Raw genomic sequence first — 24,361 nt, forward strand, 5'->3', positions numbered from 1 at the left:
TCGTTCAGCCAGTACCGTCCTACGATCCTGCAGTGATTTTGGGTCAATAGGTCACATGACCTGCAAGCTATTGAGCTACAATGCTAATATTTTCACTAAAAAAATCATTAAAAATAGCAACAGTGTTAAAACGTCACAAAAATGACCGTAACTCATTTAGCCAGTGTACTTCTACGATTCTGCAGTAATTTTGGGTCAATAGGTCACATGACCTGCAAGCTATTGAGCTAAAATGCTAATATTTTCACTGCCATTTTAAATGATTATTTTAATGTAAATATTAGCATTTTAGCCCAATAGTTGCCAGGTCTTGTGACCTATTGACCCAAAATCACTGCAAGATCGTAGTACGGTACTGGCTGAATGAGTTACGGTAATTTTTGTGACGTTTTAACACTGCTGGTATTTTAAGGAATTTGTTAGTGTAAATATTAGCATTTTAGCTCAATAGCTTGCAGGTCATGTGAGCTATTGACCCCAAATCACTGCAGGATTGTAGTACGGCACTGGCTGAACGAGTTACGGTCATTTTGTGACGTTTTAACACTGTTGGTATTTTTAAGGAATTTTTTAGTGTAAATATTAGCATTTTAGCTCAATAGCTTTCAGGTCATGTGACCTATTGACCCAAAATCACTGCAGGATTTTAGTACGGTACTGGCTGAATGAGTTACGGTCATTTTTGTGACGTTTTGACACTGTTGCCATTTTAAATGATTTTTTAAATGTAAATATTAGCATTTTAGCTCAATAGCTTCCAGGTCATGTGACCCATTGACCCAAAATCACTGCAGAATCGTAGTACGGTACTGGCTGAATGAGTTACGATCATTTTTGTGACATTTTAACAATGTTGCTATTTTTAAAGAATTTTTTAGTGTAAATATTAGCATTTTAGCTCAATAGCTTTCAGGTCATGTGACCTATTGACCCAAAATCACTGCAGAATTGTAGTGGGATACTGGCTGAATGAGTTACGGTCATTTTTGTGACGTTTTGACACTGTTGCCATTTTAAATGATTTTTAAATGTAAATATTAGCATTTTAGCTCAATAGCTTCCAGGTCATGTGACCCATTGACCCAAAATCACTGCAGAATCGTAGTACGGTACTGGCTGAATGAGTTACGGTCATTTTTGTGACATTTTAACAATGTTGCTATTTTTAAAGAATTTTTTAGTGTAAATATTAGCATTTTAGCTCAATAGCTTCCAGGTCATGTGACCGATTGACCCAAAATCACTGCAGGATTGTAGTACGGTACTGGCTAAATGAGTTACGGTCATTTTTGTGACATTTTAACACTGTTGGTATTTTTAAGGAATTTTTAGTGTAAATATTAGCATTTTAGCTCAATAGCTTCCAGGTCATGTGACCGATTGACCCAAAATCACTGCAGAATTGTAGTACGGTACTGGCTAAATGAGTTACGGTCATTTTTGTGACATTTTAACACTGTTGGTATTTTTAAGGAATTTGTTAGTGTAAATATTAGCATTTTAGCTCAATAGCTTGCAGGTCATGTGAGCTATTGACCCAAATCACTGCAGGATTGTAGTACGGCACTGGCTAAATGAGTTACGGTCATTTTTGTGACGTTTTAACACTGTTGCTATTTTTAAGGAATTTTTTAGTGTAAATATTAGCATTGTAGCTCAATAGCTTTCAGGCCATGTGACCTATTGACCCAAAATCACTGCAGGATTGTAGTAGGATACTGGCTGAATGAGTTACGGTCAGTTTTGTGACGTTTTAACACTGTTACCATTTTAAATGATTTTTTTAATGTAAATATTAGCATTTTAGCTCAGTAGCTTCCAGGTCATGTGACCTATTGACCCAAAATCACTGCAGGATCGTAGTACGGTACTGGCTAAATGAGTTACGGTCATTTTTGTGACGTTTGAACAATGTTGCTATTTTTAAGGAATTTTTTAGTGTAAATATTAGCATTTTAGCTCAATAGCTTCCGGGTCATGTGACCTATTGACCCAAAATCACTGCAGGATCGTAGTACGGTACTGGCTAAATGAGTTACGGTCATTTTTGTGACGTTTTAACATTGTTGCTATTTTTAAGGAATTTTTTAGTGTAAATATTAGCATTTTAGCTCAATAGCTTTCAGGTCATGTGACCTATTGACCCAAAATCACTGCAGAATTGTAATAGGATACTGGCTGAATGAGTTACGGTCATTTTTGTGACGTTTTAACACTGTTGCAATTTTAAATGATTTTTTAGTGTAAATATTAGCATTTTAGCTCAATAGCTTTCAGGCCATGTGACCTATTGACCCAAAATCACTGCAGGATTGTAGTAGGATACTGGCTGAATGAGTTACGGTCAGTTTTGTGACGTTTTAACACTGTTACCATTTTAAATGATTTTTTTAATGTAAATATTAGCATTTTAGCTCAATAGCTTCCGGGTCATGTGACCTATTGACCCAAAATCACTGCAGGATCGTAGTACGGTACTGGCTAAATGAGTTACGGTCATTTTTGTGACGTTTTAACACTGTTGCTATTTTTAAGGAATTTTTTAGTGTAAATATTAGCATTTTAGCTCAATAGCTTTCAGGTCATGTGACCTATTGACCCAAAATCACTGCAGAATTGTAATAGGATACTGGCTGAATGAGTTACGGTCATTTTTGTGACGTTTTAACACTGTTGCAATTTTAAATGATTTTTTAGTGTAAATATTAGCATTTTAGCTCAATAGCTTACAGGTCATGTGACCTATTGACCCCAAATCACTGCAGGATCGTAGTACTCCATGGGCTGGTTGAGTTACACCTCTTTTTATTACATTTGAATAATTTCCCTATTTTTAATTAAATTAACATTGTAAATGTTAACATTGTAGCTCAATACAAGATAAATATTCATTGAACAGATTGAAACAAAATGTTTTAATCTGTTCAAAGGGTCTGGGGTGTATCCTGAATCACCGCTGCCGGCAAACACGTACGGCAAGTCACCGCGGACGATAGAATGGTTCAAAACCAGTGAAGAATCACACTGACACGTCTGTTTATTGCCCATCAATAACCCACATTTTATTTTGAAAACCGGAAGATGATCCACGCTGTAGCATCCTTGCTCTGACTTTCTCAACCACCTCCGTGTTTTTACCGTAAAGTGTGTAATACGGGAGCACTGGAAATGTTGGAGCGGCTGGACTGACTTCGTAAAAAGGAGAGTCAGCTGGACTGACCGCAGTTAATGAACGGTGACCAAACGTCCTTTTTTTTTTTTTTTTTTTTTTAACCTCGAACATGTCTTCTTTTCACGTCTTGTCGAGAACATCCGGGGCAGGGTTTATAAAACAGTAAAAATTTCCAGTTTCCATTGTTGTTCTTCTGACAAACTGTGTAAATCGGAGCGGCCGTAAATGACACGTTGGCGCATGCGCACTTCCGATGACCACAACTGTCGCTATGAGTGAATTATTCCAAAAACCACCGGAAAAAAAAAAACACTTTTCCAGTTATATTCAAGACGTTACGGTATTCAAAGGCACACGTCTGCTGATAGAATGATAAAATAATTCTAAGCGACCTTTAGTAGTGTGTGATCATTTAAGTATCAAGTTTCCTCTTTTTTAGAAATTAAAACATGTTCACTCTAGTTAATGCACACTGATGATGACATTAAATAAGGCGGATTTTAATTATCCACAATGTTATATATTATATTTGACTCTAAAAACATAATAATGAGATGCAATCTAGAATATAAAAAACAATAAATTGATAATTAAACTCGTTTTAAAGACTGAGCTTTTAGTTTATGATATTGTAGAAGATCAATGTTGATTTTACTTTTATGGTTTAGTTTTTTGTGACATCAATAAAACCCATGGATAAAGAAGTGATCATCTTCAGAGTATTGCTGTTTATCTGGTTGTTCAGTCATATACAACAGACCACATGTACCGAGGACATCTAGTGGCCAAGTTGAGGATTACATGCAGTGAATGCCATTCTATTTAAGGGTGTAATGTGTTTAATCCCATGGACACTGGGTGGTTGGCTTCCATTAAGTTAGTGAAGGATTCCCTAAGGATTTATTTAAACCAGGGCTGTCAAACATAAGGCTCGTGGGATGAATTTTCAAAGTGCAAAAATTACACTGAACATATTAACAGTTAAGGGTGTTCAGGTTCCACATTCAGCCCAGTTTGATCTGGAATGAGTCAGACCAGTAAAATAATAGCATAAAAACCCGTAAACAATGACAACTCCAAATTTAGCTCTTTGCTTTAATGTGGAAAATATCAAAAGTATAATTACATTATTTTGTGAAACTATCCTTTCACAAAAAATGCAAATAACCTATGAACAACTGGAAGTTTCTCAAGAAAAATAAGTGCAATTTTAACAATATTCTATCTGTTATTAAATGTCTTACTGTGTGTATTTGTAGAACCACTGTGATCTGTAAAATGTAATGTACGTGTGTAAATACATATTGTTAAACTGCACTTATTCATGTAAAACCACACAGCAAGGTTATTATCGTTAACGAAAACGAACGAAATGACGAAAACTAAAATTGAAAAAACATTTTCATTAACTGAAATTAATAAAAACTCTAATTAAAAGAAAAAAACGATAACTAACTGAAACTGTATCGTGAGCTTACAAAACTAACTAAAACGTATAAAAATTATGGATACAATTCCCTTCGTTTTCGTCTTTGTCAATGTCGGATTGATATCAAATTAATTTATTTGGCTCCAGCAGTTTGAGCTGGTGACACCATACGACACTACACAGTCTGTCATGTGTGGTCACTGGTGGTTTCCAGTGGTCTTCTGGTCCCCACTCTACCTGGAACATACAGACTAAAGCTGGGACACAGCAGCACAGTCCTGTCTGGGGTTTACTGGAGTGATACATGGGTGGGTTTTTTTTTTTTTTTTGGCGTACCGTGTGTGTGCGCGTGAGTGACAGAGACAGAGCAGAGCTAAAGGACAGAGTCAGTGTTGAACTAGCATCCAGGTTAAAACTGGAGAGTTTATCACCATGAAAAGGCCTTCCAAGCCCTGAACTGCACAGTTTAGAAGAGGAGAAAAGAGGAGGATGAAAACTAATCCAATTACAGAGGTATGGAACCTGTTAGAATGTTAAAAAAATGTTTGATGTTAGCAACAGCTAGCTGAACTGAACTGAAGCAAAGTTGGCTAATAATGGAACTGGAGATGATTAAGAGATGAGAGATCTGCTAAGGTGTGGTTTACTGATGAGGAACTGGGTTATATATGTTTCTATCTGGTTTAAATGTTTCTATCTGCTTTAACTGCTGGTTAGCTGGTTTATATATGTTTCTGTCTGCTTTAACTGCTGGTTAGCTGGTTTATATATGTTTCTGTCTGCTTTAACTGCTGGTTAGCTGGTTTATATATGTTTCTGTCTGCTTTAACTGCTGGTTAGCTGGTTTATATATGTTTCTATCTGCTTTAACTGCTGGTTAGCTGGTTTATAATATTTCCTATCTGCTTTAACTGCTGGTTAGCTGGTTTATATATGTTTCTATCTGCTTTAACTGCTGGTTAGCTGGTTTATATATGTTTCTGTCTGCTTTAACTGCTGGTTAGCTGGTTTATATATGTTTCTGTCTGCTTTAACTGCTGGTTAGCTGGTTATATATGTTTCTATCTGCTTTAACTGCTGGTTAGCTGGTTTATAATATGTTTCTATCTGCTTTAACTGCTGGCTGCTTTGTGCATCTCCTCTCATGCTTTGCACATCTTCGCATTGTTTCACGTAAGTGACGTTGTGTATGGATTGCACCCCACCTCAACCTGCTATAGGGAATTTATACATTGTACGGTACATTGTGTCTCTGCTCAGTCCATGAGCCGCCCTAACCCGACCCCCAAATAAAGTGTCCAGGGTAACACATATCCACGCCTCACTAATTTCTTTGAATAGGATGATGAGGAAGAAAATATATGAAATAACTAAAACTAATACTAAAACTAAACTAAACTAAACTAAAACTAAGCATTCAGAAAAAAACGATAACTAATAAAAACTAACAAACCTGCTCTAAAAACTAATTAAAACTAACTGAATAAGAGAAAAAAAAGTCAAAACTAATTAAAACTAAACTATAATTAAAAATCCAAAACTATTATAACCTTGCCACACAGCAATATTTTTGCACACTTAATGTATATTTCTTTAGTTATATTGATAATATATTGTCCAGTACATATTGTACAAATTGCTGTTCTTAATAGAGTGTTTTTTATATATATTAGATGTATGTGTTTATTTATTTATTTAATATGTTTCTATATATTTAGAGCTTTATGTATAATTTTATATATTTTTTCTTTTTGTTGCATTTATAATTTCTATCCTGCTACTTTTTATTCTACTTGAATGGAGCGACTGTAACACAATAATTTCCCCTCTGGGATTAATAAAATGTTCAGATGATTCTGAATTAGGAAATAGTCAAACGATAAACTCAGACATTGTATTGAAATAGACATTTCAGATTCAGGTTGTTGACATTTTTTGTGAAAGGATGGTTTGTAATTATAAACATGTTCATAATGTAATTAAATTTTTTCATACTAAAAGATAAATATTTGTAGTTGTCATTATTTAGAGCTCATTATGTTATTATTTTACTGGTCTGATCCACTTTAGGGTGAAGTCAAGGGAAGGTTAACATCTGGTCAATAAAAGGAAATTACAATAAACACATGCAAATGTGTATTTTTGAGTTGGTAATTACTTATATATTTTCAGGAAAATGTATTTTGAAATGAGAAAAAATTTGTGAAAAAAAAATTGGGGAGTTTTATGAGTGTGAATGTTTGGAAAGTGACAAAGTTTTGGGTTCATTTTATAAACTCCCATAAACTACATTTATTCCAAATACAGTGATATTTGATATATTATAAATTAATAAATGCATATTTATACAAAATACATTTGAATATAATGTTAACATTATGTGCATGTTGTAAATATTGTAAAAATAAAAAGAAAATGTATATGATATTGATAATTGAAGTAAAAAATGTGTAATTTAATATTTCCTTTTGTTGTCCATCTGTGATGCTGCCACTTTTCCAAACTCTTTCTATTTCGGTTTGAGCAAATTTTTTTTCCTCTAACCAGTTGTTGGGTTGTAAAATAAAGGGTTTAAGTTTTACACTGAATACATTTGAGGATGAAAATGTCAGAGGAACTTCACTTTGGAGAACTTTGGAATTCTTGCAAAAAAATTGACGTACATTTTTGACGCAGTAGTTTTGGATATTTTTCATTTAAAAATATTTGAAACAAAATTTTGCCCTTAGAGTATATTTAACCCTTTCATGCATAGTGGTCACTTCAGTGGACAATTATTCTCCAGCTGTTCTCTTGTATATTCATGGGTTTTGTTGTTTTAGTTCAGCCAACACAGTGGGCGCTTATACATCATCCCATAAACTGCAATTCATCCCATTACTGTAACTTTGCTGTTCTTGATAAACCTGACCTGCACTAACATGTTTTAGTCTAAATCAGTTGTTATTTGTTAGACAAAAGTTTTTTTTTTTTTTTGCATATTACCTCCATGAAGTGAGTAATAACTAGCAGCAGAATATGTTAAAATGTGAGAAAACATCAGATTAGTAGGACTAAAATCTTTTCATTTGTTTTTATCTCACTTTCTGATATTGGGTTTTTTTTAAAACACGTTTTGTTACTTCAAAAAATTAAACGCATGGACATTTTTGTAACTTCATTAAAAAAAAAAAACTCAATTGCTTTTTTTTCATGCCTGAGGGGGGGATTAAAACAAGAAGAAAGAAAAAAATCTTGACTATGGTTGTCATAATTTGTGCATGAAAGGGTTAAGATGACATTTAGACCTTTAGAATTCTGTGGAATATTTGTCGTAAACTTGTCTGGTTCAAAAGTTATGAATCAAACAGTAGTGGGCGGTCCATCTGCGACGCCCCTTGACCCCGCCCTTTAGATCATATTGGTCTGAATGTGGAACCTGAACTGAAATGACTTGAACATCCTGGACTTCTGCTTACCCACTGGATCTCTAATGTCCAGTTCTGTGTGTAAATTTTCCCTCCTGCTGGTTTTGATGACGCCACCGTTCAGCTTTTATGAGTTGGTTCACAGTTTTATTTAGGCCCTAAAAGCAGATGATGAGGTCCGAGAAAAGACACCAGGGCTTCTTCTATCACAGAAACAGTTCATAAAGATGTGATAAGTGATTACCCACTGCTTTGTTAATATTTAAACCTGAACCCTGATCTGTTCTTAAATGTGACCAGAGCAATTTTATCGCTTTCGTAAATACCGTGTAAACATCGTCGAGTCCAGGGGTGACGAACAGGATCTACATTCAGCCCAATGTGATCCAAAGTGGATCAGAACCAGTAAAATAATAACAGTGAAAAAAGTACAATTACAGGAAGAAAACCGTTACATCTACAAAGTTTCCTTAAAAGGGTGAAGAACATGAATAACCTGAAATGTCTTAAAAATAAGTGTAATTTTACCAATATTCTACCTCAGTTTATCATTTCCACATGCACATTATAACGTACAGATCACAGTGGATCTACTAATATACAAAACATTTAATAACAAGCAGAATATTGGTAAAAAATACACTTATTTTTCTTAAGACTTTTTTCACTTACAGACCAATATGATCTAAAGTTGATTAGACCAGAAAAATACTATCATGATAACCTATAAATAATGACAACTGCACATTTTTCTCCTTTGTTTTTGTGTAAAAAGTTTGGTTCTATAATGTAAACACTGTTGAATGAGTTTATTCTAATTTGGTATTCCCCAGTTTTATTCATTATTCTGGATTGAAGTCTAAGGACAGGAGTGAGTATTGAAAATATTACGTTTGTTTTTTTGTTTATTTCGAATTTGCATTATAGCTAAACAACCAAAGGATTATATAAAAGAAAGTCCAACATTCAAAAAGGAGCAAGATAAAGGTTAACTTACAATTTCCCGCCCCCTATTCCCATTCTTCAGCCTACCCTAAATTCCTACACAAAACACAAACTTGCTGTACATATCAAGGATGTTAAATTATTTGATGATGAGAATGGAGGTGGGATTAAATAAATTTTTCTTCTTCCCACTCCTTTTTGAATGTAAATGAATGATTTTGGAATTCTGAACTCACATGTATTCTGTAAATGCTCGAAATAAACAAATGAATGAAAAAGTAAAATTCCGTAGAAAAGTTGACATTTACAAATTAATCTTGTATAAATGATCATTTGAGGCGTAATATTGTTAAAATGCACTTATTTCTCTTAAGAAATTTCAGTTTTTTCAGGTTATTTACATCTTTTTTGTTTGGATAGTTTGTAAATGTAAATATTTTAATAATTTAACTTGTTTTTTTTTGTGCTAAAAGAAAGAAACATTTGGAGTTGTCATTATTTATAGGTTATTATACTATTATTTTACTCGTCTGGCCCACTTCAGATCAAATTGGACTGAATGTGGAACCTGAACTATAAACAATAACATCTCCAGGTTCTTCTCTTTTAGTGCAAAAAAATAAAAAATAAATGCTGGTAATATTTACATTAACAAACTATCCTTTAAGAATAAAACAGATGTGAACAACCTGAAATGTCTAAAGAAAATTAAGTGTAATTTTAATAATTTTCTGCCTGTTCCTGAACTTTTTGTGCCTTTGTAGATCTGATCCATAATACACATGTGTAAATGATAATTTGAGGCATAATATCATTAAAATGCACTTATTTCTCTTAACAAAATAATAAAAAGAAAAAAAAAAAATTTATAGACTATTATGCTATTATTTTACTAGTCTGGCAACAACTCCAAATTCTTCTTTTTGTTTTAGTGCAAAAAAAATAACAATAAATTCTGAAAATATCCTTGAGCAATAAAACAGATATGAACAGCCTGAAATGTCTAAAAAAATTAAGTGTAATTTTAACAATATTCTGTCTGTTACTAAATATTTTGTGCCTTTGTACATCTGATCCATAATGCACATGTATAAATGATAATTTGAGGTATAATATTGTTAAAATGCACTTATTTCTCTAAAGAAATTTCAGTTTTTTCAGCTTATTCACATCTTTTTAGTTTGGATAGTTTGTAAATGTAAATATTTTCATAATTTAACTTCTTTTTTTCTGCTAAAAGAAAGAGAAACATTTGGAGTTGTCATTATTTATAGACTATTATGCTGTTATTTTACTAGTCCGGCCCGCTTCAGATCAAATTAGACTGAATGTGGAACCTGTGGAACCTCTTAAATCATAGAATCCTTTATTTTTACCCATAATTAAACCTAACACTGGGTTCAACACAGCTTTTCCATGTGATCAGATTCATTCAGATGTGGTCGACGTGTTATCAACAGACGGCTGTAACCGTAACGTAACAGTTTCTTTACAGTGTGATGAACAGAGTGACTTTACCGAAGAAGAAGAGCGCCGCCCTGCCGGTGTACCTGGCCAACCTCCCGAACAGGAAAGAACAGAGTGAGTTGGCGGCACCGAAACACATCATTATAAAGCCGACAAAGTGGATTCCCAAAGCACACGTCACGTAGTTCTGGAAAATAAAACACAAGAGATAAATCTGTGAATGATTTTTTATCTTAAAGCGTCTTTATGCAGTATTTATACCATTAAAATATAAAAAAATGACCTAAAATGTAAAATAAAGAGCTGATGCTAGTTTGGATTGTAGAGATATGAAGAGAATTTATTTCCAGTGATTTATGGGACCACTAGAGGGAGTAGTGAGTCACCCAAGGTCAGGTTGAGGCAGTGACGTCCCGATCTGGATTTTATTGCTTCCGATCCGATTTTTTTTTTTTTTTTTGAAATTGGTTTTGCCGATACTGATCTGATATGGACTTTTTACAATGAACTATTGATTTCAATGTGGAGTCATCATTTCTAGGTTATTATGCTATTATTTACTTGAGATCACAATTGAACGGAATGTGGAACCTGAACTAAAATGAGTTTGACCCCCCCCCCCTTTTAGAGCAACAGGATTAATGAAGAGGTTTGTTGTTGTTGTTTTTTAAATTTATTTGTTTTTTGTTTTTTTTTTCCAGGCCAAATCTGCTAAATCTCCACACTCCAGTCCAGTAGGTGGCAGTAAATGCACCTGCAGCTTGTTTCCAACTGCCATTAAAACACACAGAAGTGTCTAGTTTTTGATATCTTCCATTTTTATGGTCTTACCTTTTTTATTTTTTCATAATGACTTAAAATGTAAAATTAAATAAAACTAAGACGGAAGGATTAAATAAGTTTATACTTCTTCCTACTCCTTTTCGACCGTGCAGAACTCAGACTTGTATATACTGGAAGATAGATTCTGTTCATTTAAATGTTATATTGTTTTTGTCTTAATTGGCTTCGTTTTGTTTGATTTTGTTTCTTTGCATGTTCAAAAGAAACAAACGAACAATATTCTGCCAGTTATTAAATGTTTTGTGCCTTTTATAGATCTGATCTGTAATGCACATGTAGTAATGCTAAAATTCATTTATTTCTGTTAAGAAATTTCAGTTTTTTCAGGTTATTCACATCTTTTTTGTTTAAATAGTTTGTAAATGTAAATATTTTCATAATTTAACATTTTTTGTGTGTTGTTTTTGCTAAAAGAAGAGAGAAACATTTGGAGTTGTCATTATTTATAGACTATAATGCTATTATTTTACTAGTCCGGCCCACTTCAGATCGAATTGGGCTGAATGTGGAACCTGAACTATGAAGAATCACAACTCCAAATTCTAGAACCTCTTAAATCATAGAAGTTATAGAAGGTTGTAGTTGTTTATTTTGTTTCTTGGCATATTGGAAATGAATCAATAAAAAAAATAAAATAAAAATTAAAACTAGTCAAATCAGAAAGAAAAATAAACAAGTGGATCCAGGCACAACCCACATACCCCACCCCTCGCACGTATTGGAGCTTATTTTGGGATCGATCCAGCTGATGTCATCATGTCTATCCATGTGCTGATTAGGACTGTAAGAAAATATCGGTTCTGCAATATATCGCAATATTTCCTTTCACAGTACTATATCGATATTTTTAGGTATTTATTCAAATGCAGATATTGTGGAGGTTCATTTTGTTTTTTTGTTTTTCTCTTTTGTTTATGTTTTATTCGTTATTATTTAACACTCTATTAAATAAGGTGTGAATGTGAGAGTGATTGTTTGTCTCTATATGTTCAGCCCTGCGATGAACTGGCGACTTGTCCAGGGTGTACCCCGCCTTCGCCCCTATGTAGCTGGGATAGGCTCCAAGAGACCCCCGTGACCCTAGTGAGGATAGAGCGGGTTCAGAAAATGAATGAATGAATCTATTAAATAATGTTAGTTCCTTTGTTGGAATCGCACAAAAATCCTGTTCTGATGTTAGTGTGAACTAATAGAATCTGAACATTTTGAACAGGATCTGAAACTGTAAGTCTGTAAAACAGAATTTCAGTTTGAACACAGGAACATTTTATGATAATAACATTAGATCCTGTTGTGATCAAATAAAATGTGTTTAGTATTGGTGCAAGATTTCTGCTGGAATTCAATTCTTCAAGGAAATAATAATTTTAAAAAAGAAACCAAAAAAATGTTCTTTTTAACAGTATCATGATATATTGTGATATATTGTATCGTGATCCTAGTATTGTGATTTGTATCGTATTACCAGATTTTTGCCAATACACAGCCCTAGTGCTGATGTCAGCGTAGACAAATTTCGCCCATTGTAAGTAAATGGAGAAAAAGTAGATTTTAAAAAAATTCCTCAAAATTTTTAGCGTTGACCTCTTTTTCCCAAAATGTAATCACATCTGTCTGGGTCACTGGCAATCTATAAACCCCAATCTGGTATGAATTTAACCTATAGTCTACTGCTAAAGTGTAGACAAAAAAAGAAACACATTGAACCAAAAACAATTCTCGGTTCAGTAAAAATAAAGGAACTAAACTGAAATCAAACACCAAAGTGAAGTTACAAATTCAAACTAGATCTACTAAAGTGTCTGCAGCTGAGTGCAATAAACACATGGGTTTAGTTGTTTGGGACCTTGGGTGTACTCTCCAGACAGGAAGCTCTGCTCGAAGCCGCTGTACATGGTCAGAGGGATGAGCGTCAGCAGCCTCCAGTCCTTCAGCAGACGGAACGTGGCCATGAAGGTGTGGGCAGAACGGTTCACGGTTCCCACGGAGACTGGCTGACCTGTTCCCGGTCGATGTTTGGCCAGGAATATGGCCACGATGAGGATGGCCAGCACGCCCACGCTGGAGGAAGGACCACAGGTGAGGACGGGAAAGAAAGGAGGGTGGAAGGGGGGGGGCGTCAGCTTTACAGAGGCTTTGTGTAGGTCTGAGGAACCCCTGAAGATCAATATGGACACTTAACCTTTAACCCCTGACGTGTCTGTGGTGAGCGTTCTGAATGTAGGATTTATTTGAAATATTCAGAGAAATTTAACCATTGGCTCAAAAGGAAGAATGTGAAAACATGCAGATAGAACAGACCAGGGGTGGGCAACCTGAGGCTCCTGGCCCACTTTGTGGATCTTCGGCCCTTTTCAAGTGGCTTTGTCAAAAAACATGGAAACGTTCTTTTTTTTTTTTTTTTTTAACACAGTTTGATATTACTTTTGCAAACATAAAGTTATTCTGATCTTATGCAGTTGTAAAAATGTAACTACACTCCAAATGAATGAAAAAGTAGTAGTTGTAGTGATACTAAACAAGACGACTTTTTATTTTATAACAACATAATGATGACAGATTTAACCGTTTTCGTTAGTTTAGTTCTGTAATTTATTCGTAGTTCTGTAAATGCACTGAAACTTGGATTGCAAGTTAAACACATAAGGATATCTTTTGACTCCAGACACATTTTTTTTCTATTTCGGTCCTAAAATAGCTCTTTAGATTAGCAAAGGTTGCCGACCCATGGAGTAGGCCTTGTTCTTTCCATAGACATCTGAGCATGCTCAGTTCAACCCCCCCCACCCCCACACACACACACCGCCTGTGGAATGGGGGGTAAAACAGAGCAGTGAATGAAACCGACTCACTATAAAAATAAAGTTTTTTTTGTTTGTTTTTTCATCATTTTCCTTGTAGTTTTCACTGTTGTTTCCAGTGTTGTAGTGATTTTCCTTTTGTTTTTTTTTAATTTTTTTTATTGAGTTTAGAGCTGTAACTGATTAATCGACTCAAAGTGATCCAGAAAAATCCTTCAACCACAGTTCTCCTGAAACAAAGCTTTGTTTCCTTCATTTTTCTGCTGTTAAACATTGGTTCCACGGTTTTTGTTTCACACGGACACTTATGTGACGCACAAAGAAGCTTCAATTCAGGAAAACTGCAATAGAATATTTCCCTTTAAATCAGTTCAAGTCGATTAATCAAATCGTGAATTTTTGCGTTTGCTTCAAGCACCTGATTGATTAATCGGTTGCAGCTCTAGTTTTGACCGTGTAACTGGTTTTTGCAGTTCAACCAGGTGTCAAAAGCAGATGAACTGATTTAGAAAAAAATAGTCCAAAAAACAAAAACTACTGGGGACCAAATTCAAATACTAGTCGCTTATTTTCTTCCTTTTTTTTGTAACTTCATTTTTAGTTCTTTTTTTGTGTGTATTTTTTCATGTTGTTTTAGTATTTTGTTAATATTTTATTAGTTTTTGTTTCATTTAGTTGCTTATATTGTTTATTTTTCTACCTTTTTCAGTTCATCCCTGCTACCTGTAGAATTGGACTCAATATGAAAATAGTCAGTTTGGCGCTTTGTTTTTACACCTTTTTGCTTTGTAGTTTATGTTTTTACTGTTGTTTCCAGTGTTGTGGTGCTTTCTTTGTTTTTGTTTTTTTTACTGTGTTTTACTGAGTTTTGACCTTGGAACTGCTTTTGGAGTTCAACCAGGTGTCAAAGAGCAGCTGGAGGGATTTAGTAAAAAAGTAGTCCAAAAACACAAACTACTGGGACCAAATTCAAATAGGCCTACTGGTTAGTTCTTTTTGTGTATTTTTCATGTTATTTAGTATTTTGTAAATGTTGTATTTGTTTTTGTTAATTTAGTTGCTATATTGTTTATTTTTCACATTTTGTTTTTCATTTGATATTTTATCTTCACTTTTGTTCAGTTGGTGGATTATTTCTTACTGTTACTCATTATTTGGTTGGTTTATTATTCATTTTTCTTCATTTTATTGATCACTTTGGCTGCTTTGTTCATTTTGTTGGCCATTTTTTTCTTTTTTTTTGACCGTGTACAACGCTCAGTCCACCAGATGTCAAAAACAGCTGCACTGATTTAGGAAAAAAAGAGCATATTTTTTAACTCTCTTTAATCTTTTTTTTCCATAAATAACAGTGACATATATTCAAACTGTCATTAAAAGGGTTAAAATTCTGAAAACAATTAAACTTTTGGTCATTTTGAGCAGATTTTAATTGATTTTAGGAATTTATACTGAAAAAAGCATAAAAAATATTGCTTTAACTATGTAACAAAATAGAAACAAACTGTGTGGTGAGGCCAAAATGGATCATAAATAAAGTTATGTGGGCAGACTTACGGTAACTGAAATATTAACAAGGGAAACCAGTCCAAAGATGGAAAATAATGTGGAAAGCAGTGATAAATTAAAACTGTTATTTCTCTTGGTTTCACCAGTTTTTTATACAGTGAATAGAGATGATGATTATGAAAAATGTAAAAATAGTGATCTAAACAGTCATACATGTTTCTGTTATGTTTATGATAAATGAAGTGTTTAAAAGGGACTGATCTGAATTATTGCATGGTCTATTTTCCATCTGTCATGTGTATGTTATGACATTTATCCATAGAACAAAAACAACCGGGCTGAGTCTGGTTTGGGGGTCAAAGGTTACCGATGTAGCATCCGAACCAGCGTCCAGACCAGTGACTGTGCCGGCCTGGAGGTGGTGCTGTTGGAGCTGATATCCAGGCCACAGTCAGCCGCTCCACAGGTCTGCAGCTGCTCCGCCGTGATATTTGCTGTCAAACAAAAAAAAACAAAAAAAAATGAGTCATTTCACAGGTTTCAACTCGTTAGTAGCTCAGGACGTCATCATCTTTGTTGGCAGTTTCTTCAAACATCTTCTCTGAGGTCGGATTTCATTCCAGGTTTTTTCATGTATCTTCTTTGGAACAATGTCACAAAGTTTATCAGTTTTGAGAAATTTAGATTTTTGAATTTTTGACAAATTTTCGAAATATAAAAAGTTTGCCTTTTCTTCTAATGGTCCATATTTTGATGCTTTATAACATGTAAATAATTACAGATATTAATATAGTTCCTATTGATCGCTGATCGAAGTCATATGTGGACTTTCATTTAGGTCCTTGACCTTTGACCTTGTGTGACCTTGAAGGGTCAAACTCAAGGTCACCAGTGTTTAGATTTCAACCATCTTTTTCTCTGAAACTACTGGTCAGATTCATTTCAGTTTTTTATGGGTCTTCCATGGGACAATGTCACAAAGTTAGGTACCAATTTTGAGAAATTTAGATTTTTGAACTTTTGACTAATTTTTGTAATATTAAAAATGTGCCTTTACTTATAATGGTCCATATTTTGATGGTTTATAACATGTAAGTGGTTACAGTTATCAATATAGTTCCTATTGATCACTGATAGAAGTCATATATGGACTTGGACTGAATTAGTTGAGTTCTCCTCCAGTAAAAGTACCACCCACTTCTATTGGGAGACTGATCTGCAATCCAGACCACAGAACTGGAACATGGACAACTTCACAAATTCAACTCACTGATTCTTGATCGAACTTTCCGCTGACATAGAGGGACATTGGAACTATTTAATTTAGGTAGAAATAATGTGGGTATTCTCAAATGCAAGTCATGTAATACTGACTTTTTGGCTGCAACAAATTTTTCTTCTCATATTAAAACAGAAACCTCAAAGTACTTTAAAGCTGAATGCCATTTTCAGTTTTACTTCAGCTCCTGCAGCTTTAACACGTTGTAAACATTAAAATGTTGGAGTATAAAAATCTGAGTATGTTTACAATGCGTCCAAAGTCAGGACGGAAACAGTTTTAAAAGCTGCGTCCTGTTCCAAGAACTGCTCCTCAGCAGGTGCCAGTGATTGTCCACATGCTGATAAGACGCCATAAAATAATCAACTGCACATCGACACTATCGACGCTCGTGGACCCACGCCCTGTTTTATTCACGAGAGATTGAGCTCATTCCGTACCTGGTCCACTGATGGGTTTGTTTTGGACCACCAGATGGAAAACTAAGAGCAAAGGATGAAAAATAACACTATTAAATACGACTGTTTCCTTAACATGACATGTCACATGTCAGTTATTGCATGGCTGGGTGGTCCTGTACGGCAAAAAAAGACCGTAAAAAAATCCAACTGTATGTGTTATGGAGAGAATCACATTTAAACTGAGATGTAAAACTGATATTTTTACTGAAAACTGGTCAAAGTGGCTCACTTATGTTGTAACTGTGAGACACTTTGACCAATTTTCAGTAAAAATATCAGTCCGGCGTCATCGTCTGTCGTCTGTTACAAAAATTTCAATCATCTTCTTCTCTGAAACTAGACTTCCGATTGACTTCAAACTTGATATACAGCTTCTTTATGATGATGTCATCAAAAGTTAGTGAAATTATTTGGATGTGGATCTGATTCTGGATTTGGTGCCACTTTGAAAAATGTCCCCATTATAAGAGATAGGAAGTGGATGGATGCAGTAACTCAGTAAATATAAATGATCTCCAGTGTAAATGTCTCCAGTCCAGCCCTGATGGGGAGATGACCCAAACATAATGTCCACATGCTGATCAGGATCTTCTTCTGAATCTGGAACTGACAGAAAATTTCACATGGGCTCTTATGGGGAAAACATTTCAATCATCTTTCCTCCCAAACTCCAGTTCTGATTGACTTCAAACTTGGTATACAGCTTCTGTATGATGATGTCAACACAAGGGATTGAAACTATTTGGATCTGATCTGATTCTGGATTTGGTGTGACTTTGAAAAATGTTCCCATTAGAACAGATAGGAAGTGGATTGTTCCAATAAATCAGTATCAATGATATCAAGTTGGAATTTGAATTTTTTACAGATCTGATTGGAATATGAGCAAAACATGGGCTATTTCTGAAATAGAATAAATACACAGAACTGGGGGAGAATAAATGGATCTGGATACATTTCCCAAAGCTTTGAATTTGGCCGGTAAGATACAGGGCCATTGGTCCTGTTTTTTTTTTTTTTAATAAAACAAGTGGCGTCATGTACTCAAACTGACATTGAAAGGGTTAAAATTGTGAACATGATTGAACTTTTGGTAGTTTGAACAGAGCTGAAGTGGTTTAAGAGATTGAGCAGAAAAAGTACATGGTTTTATAGCAGTTTTTTGTGCATGGCTCAAGGTAGGAAATGAAATGGATGTAAATGCTTAAAGTCGCTTGTGCTTCTACCTAATTTGGGTTCCTGTCCAAAGATGAGCGACGACATGGTTTCCCCACACGGCAGACGAGCTGGAAGATGAAGAAGAAGATGCCGAAGTACTGGTTGATGATGTCCGAGCCCCGTTTGCCCTCTGCGGCGCCCTGGAGGTTCCCAGAGATGGGTCAGGTAGGCGCATTTGGCCGACCACAGCGGCGAACCCCCCAGACCAAGGATGACGGAGGTGGGGATGAGGGTGTACCTGAAGGACAAACGGGTGCAGGGTTAAAATCCTGAAAATGAGTTTTGGTGATTTTGAGTGGAGCTGAAGTTGTTTTTTAGTGATTTATGCAGAAACCAAAGCAGAAAAAATGTTGATATATGATGATTTTAGAGCAGTTTGTTGTACAGTTTTGGCTCCGGGGTCATTAGACAGATGCACAGGGGTTTAGAGTCAAGTGTTGGGATGCAGTGAGAGGTTGGTGAGGGAGGTGAAGAGGAGATTCAGGAAGGATGGAACAGTTGGAGAAAAGTGTCAGGACTGATGTGAGAAGAAAGAGTTAAAGGTGTAGAAGATGGTAGGGAGACAGAGGATAGTGAAAGAAAGAGAAAGAGGAGGAGGACATGAAGGTAGAAGATGAAGGAGGAAGAGGACAGGAAGGAGGAGGAGAAGGATGGAGGAGGAGATGAAGGTAGAAGATGGAGGAGGAGGATATGAGAGTAGAAGATGGAGGAGGAGGAGGACATGAAGGTTCAAGATGAAGGAGGAGGTGGACATGAATGTATAAGAGGAGGAGATGAAGGTAGAAGATGGAGGGGGAGGAGGTCATGAAGGTAGAAGATGGAGGAGGACATGAAGGTTCAAAATGGAGGAGGACATGAATGTATAAGAGGAGGAGGAGGAGGACATGAAGGTAGAGGATGAAGGTGGAGGAGGAGGAGGTCATGAAGGTGGAAGATGGAGGAGGAGATGAGAGTAGAAGATGGAGGAGGAGGAGGACAGGAAAGAGGAGGAGGACATGAAGGTAGAAGATGAAGGAGGAGGACATGAAGGTAGGAGATGGAGGGGGAGGAGGAGGTCATGAAGGTAGAAGATGGAGGAGGAGATGAGTAGAAGATGGAGGAGGAGGAGGAGGACAGGGAGGAGGAGGACATGAAGGTAGAAGGTGGAGGAGATGAGAGTAGAAGATGAAGGAGGACACGAAGGAGGAGGAGGACATGAAGGTAGAAGGTGGAGGAGGAGATGAGAGTAGAAGATGGAGGAGGAGGAGGAGGAGATGAGAGTAGAAGATGAAGGAGGAGGAGGACATGAAGGTAGAAGACGAAGGAGGAGGAGGAGGAGATGAAGGTAGAAGATGAAGTATTAGTAGTAGTAATTAGTAGTAGTATTGGTAGTATTAGTATTAGTAGTGTGTATTTACCATCCGGGGTAGAGGTTTCCAAAGGAGTAGGACACATAACAGGCCATGCCCACTACGATGGTCCACTTACAGCCCAGGTTCTTGATCATGATGGGAGGGAGGAACATGGAGGAGATGATGATGGAGGCGTAGATGACGCTGAGGGAGGCCACGCCCATCCCCTGCTCCGCATTGAGGCTGCTCTGAACACAACAGGACACCAAGTAGAACTAGTGATGTAGTACCTCCAGTATGACATCATATGACGACACAAACATACACATATTCTAGAAACACGTAATATTTAGTGATGTTGTATTACAGCAGATAAGATATATATAACAAACAACTGATTTAATTCACTTCAGTATTCTGGAGTTTAAGGGACAAATCAAATACCATCACTAATCGTGTAGGTATGTTCAAAAAGCTTAGAATAAATTCAAAGGTTATTGTATCAAACCAGAGAAAATGTATGAAAAAGTGACTTTGAAAAAAAAAATCAGAATATTAACAGAACTTTGCGACTCCTACATCAATTTATCTCAACATTTAACTCTTAAGTGATTTATCACCATTTATTATAACATTATCTTCTGCATATTACATTTTTCAGCAGAAATCATTTATTTTCCTATATTTAATTTACTAATTTATGTAGATGTTCATAAAAAATTTACATTTTTCATGTCCAAACTGAAGCAAAAGTGACAAAAATCAGCTGCTACATGGACACAATAAGACTATACAACTCAAACCACAACTGAACAATAACCCACTCACAAAAACCCACTCATAATAACCCACTCACCATAACCCACTCATAATAACCCACTCATAATAACCCACTCACCATAACCCACTCATAATAACCCACTCATAATAACCCACTCACCATAACCCACTCACAATAACTCACTCATAATAACCCATTCACAATAACCCACTCATAATAACCCACTCACAATAACCCACTCATAATAACCCACTCATAATAACCCACTCACAATAACCCACTCATAATAACCCACTCACCATAACCCACTCACCATAACCCACTCACAATAACCCACTCATAATAACCCACTCATAATAACCCACTCACAATAACTCACTCATAATAACCCACTCACAATAACTCACTCATAATAACCCACTCACAATAACCCACTCATAATAACCCACTCACAATAACCCACTCATAATAACCCACTCAATGTGCTAGTACAACATGACTACACAAACTACTACACATTATAAAAGTTCAGGTTGTTCATATTTGTTCAGGTTATTCACATTTTGTGTGAAAGGATAGTTTGTCAATGTCATTTTTTTATGGAATTTTACTTTTTACACAAAAACAAAAGAGAAAAATTTGGAGTCCTTATTTCTGGGTTATTATGATCATATTTCACTGGTCTGATCAACTTCAGATCAGATTGGTCTGAATGTGGAACCTGAACTAAAATGATTTTTTTTTTTTCTACTTTATTTTTAGTCGTTTTATCAACAGACAGTACAACAGAAACTAGGGAGTCATTGGTTGAACACAAAATATGTAAATGACACAGTAATAATTATGCATTGTGTTTTTTTATAGTCCAGACATTTTTCTCCAGCGCTTTATGAAATATGTCCCTTGATCAGTTGATAAGTCAGTCTTTCCATGGAGTAGATTTCCTCTGCTGTTACTGATCCTCACAGGGTGCATCAGTTTTGAACCAGTTCCCTGTAATGGCCGTATGGAAGCGATTATAAGAATTTTAAAGAGCTCTTTGTCTTCGTTCTTTAATGCGTCTCTCGGTAGCTGTCTCAGAAAAAACAACTTGGGGTCGGTCCTTAGGAATTGTGAAAGTGAACTAAATGATTTTTAACACCTCAAGTATAAATTTTACATTTTATAAATTCCTCCGAGGGGTCAGACTGGACCCTTTGGCGGTCCGGTTTTGGTCCACAGGCCGTATGTTTGATACCTGGGTTGTATAGTATCAGTGGGACTACCTGGACTCATCAGTGCATAGTAACAGCAGAATACTGGTAAAGTCACACTTAATTTTCTTTAAATATTTCAGGTTCATATTTGAAACAAGTAAAATTACATGATGAAAATGTTTCCCATCTACAGAATTTACTTAAAAATGTGAATATTATGAACAGTCTGAAATTTTTTTAATATTAAATACACTAAACATTTAATAACAGTCAGAATATTGGTAAAATTACACTGACATTGACACTGACTTCAGACATTTCATTTTGTTCATGTTTGTTCAGGTTATTCACATTTTGTGTGAAAGGATCATTTGTAAATGTGAACTTTTTTATGGAATTTTACCTCCTCAGAAGAGAAAAAATTGTAGGTTATTATGATAGTATTTTACTGGTCTGATCAACTTTAGATCACATTGGTCTGAATGTGGAACCTGACCTAAAATGATTTTGGAAAAAAAAATATGAATAATATAAATTTTACATTTACTAAATCCATCCCAGGGGTCAGATTGGACCCTTTGGTGATCTGGTTTTGGTCCGTGGGCCGTATATTTGACATCTGTGTTGTAAAGTATCAGTGGGACTACCTGGGCTCCATCAGTGCATAGGAACAGCAGAATATTGGTCATATTACACTTATTTTTCTTCAGACATTTCAGGTTGTTCATATTCAGGTTACTCACATTTTGTGTGGAAGGATAGTTTGTAAATGTTAACTTTTTGATGGCATTTTACCTCCTCAGAAGAGAAAAAATTGTAGTTGTCATTATTTATAGATTATTATGATAGTATTTTACTGGTCTGATCAACTTTAGATCACATTGGTCTGAATGTGGAACCTGACCTAAAATGATTTTGGAAAAAAAAAAAAAAAAAAATGATATAAATTCTACATTTTCTAAATTCCTCCCAGGGGTCAGATTGGACCCTTTGGTGATCTGGTTTTGGTCCGTGGGCCGTATATTTGACATCTGTGTTGTAAAGTATCAGTGGGACTACCTGGGCTCCATCAGTGCATAGGAACAGCAGAATATTGGTAAAATTACACTGACTTCTCTTCAGACATTTCAGGTTGTTCATATTTGTTCAGGTTATTCACATTTTGTGTGAAAGGATCATTTGTAAATGTGAACTTTTTTATGAAATTTTACTTTTTACACAAACACTAAAGAGAAACATTTGTAGTTGTCATTATTTATAGGTAATTATGTTGTTATATTACTGGTCTGATCAAGTTTAGATCATATTGGTCTGAATGTGGAACCTGAACTAAAGTGGTTTTGAAAAAAAGGGGTCCCAGGGGTCAGACTGGACCCTTTGGCGGTCCGGTTTTGGTCCACAGGCCCTATGTTTGATACCTGGGTTGTATAGTATCAGTGGGACTACCTGGGCTCATCAGTGCATAGTAACAGCAGAATACTGATAAAGTTGCACTTAATTTTCTTTAAATATTTCAGGTTCATATTTGAAACAAGTAAAATTACATGATGAAAGTGTTTCCCATCTACAAAGTTTACTTAAAAATGTGAATGTCATGAACAATCTGAATTTTTTTTTAATATTAAATACACTAAACATTTAATAACAGTCAGAATATTGGTAAAATTACACTGACTTCTCTTCAGACATTTCATTTTGTTCATATTTGTTCAGGTTACTCACATTTTGTGTGAAAGGATCATTTGTAAATGTGAACTTTTTTATGAAATTTTACTTTTTACACGAACACTGAAGAGAAACATTTGTAGTTGTCATTATTTATAGGTTATTATGTTGTTATTTTACTGGTCTGATCAAGTTTAGATCATATTGGTCTGAATGTGGAACCTGAACTAAAGTGGTTTTGAAAATAAGTGGTCCCAGGGGTCAGACTGGACGCTTTGGCGGTCCGGTTTTGGTCCGCAGACCGTATGTTTGCCCCCCCCCCCCCCCCCCCCCCCCCCCCCCGTCTTGTATAGTCTCAGTGGGACTACCTGGGCTCCATCAGTGCATCCACATACCTGTAGACTCTGCAGACCTCCATACGCCGTGAACAGGGACAGGAACCCGATGGAGACCACCAGAACGTTCTTAAAGTTCCGGCTGACCATGGCTGCTTCTCCAGACTATTTAAAAAAAAATCAGTTTTTCCCTTCAAACCGCTCCCAGTGAATGGGAATGCTCGCAGCAGGAGTGTGGTTGATCAGCCTCCGTCTGCTGGAACTGACTGAGCTCTGATAAAGTCACACACCAGAACCAGCTGAGACCAAAGTCCAGCCCTGACTCAACACGCACTTATCATTCTCCTCCTGGATTTAGTTGTAATCCCGTCGTATATGGGGCGGTAGTCGTGTCTTGTCACGTTCCCAGTCGCTGCAGACGCTTCCTTCTAGTTTTTCCGGTTTTATTTTTTTTTCTCTCAGTTCTTTTTGGGTTTTCCAGTCGTATGTTTCCCTCTATTTAACAGCTGATACATGAACACA

General features: G+C 35.7%; 1 pseudogene; it reads right to left on the minus strand.

Moving 5' to 3' along the window:
• The window catches only part of LOC115416811 (protein unc-93 homolog A-like), a 28,529-nt pseudogene extending 4,540 nt beyond the window's left edge, over nt 1-23,989 (minus strand).
• Between the last annotated feature and the right edge of the window lie 372 nt (nt 23,990-24,361).

Source organism: Sphaeramia orbicularis, unplaced genomic scaffold, assembly GCF_902148855.1.
Source record: "Sphaeramia orbicularis unplaced genomic scaffold, fSphaOr1.1, whole genome shotgun sequence".
NCBI classification, from domain to species: Eukaryota; Metazoa; Chordata; class Actinopteri; order Kurtiformes; family Apogonidae; genus Sphaeramia; species Sphaeramia orbicularis.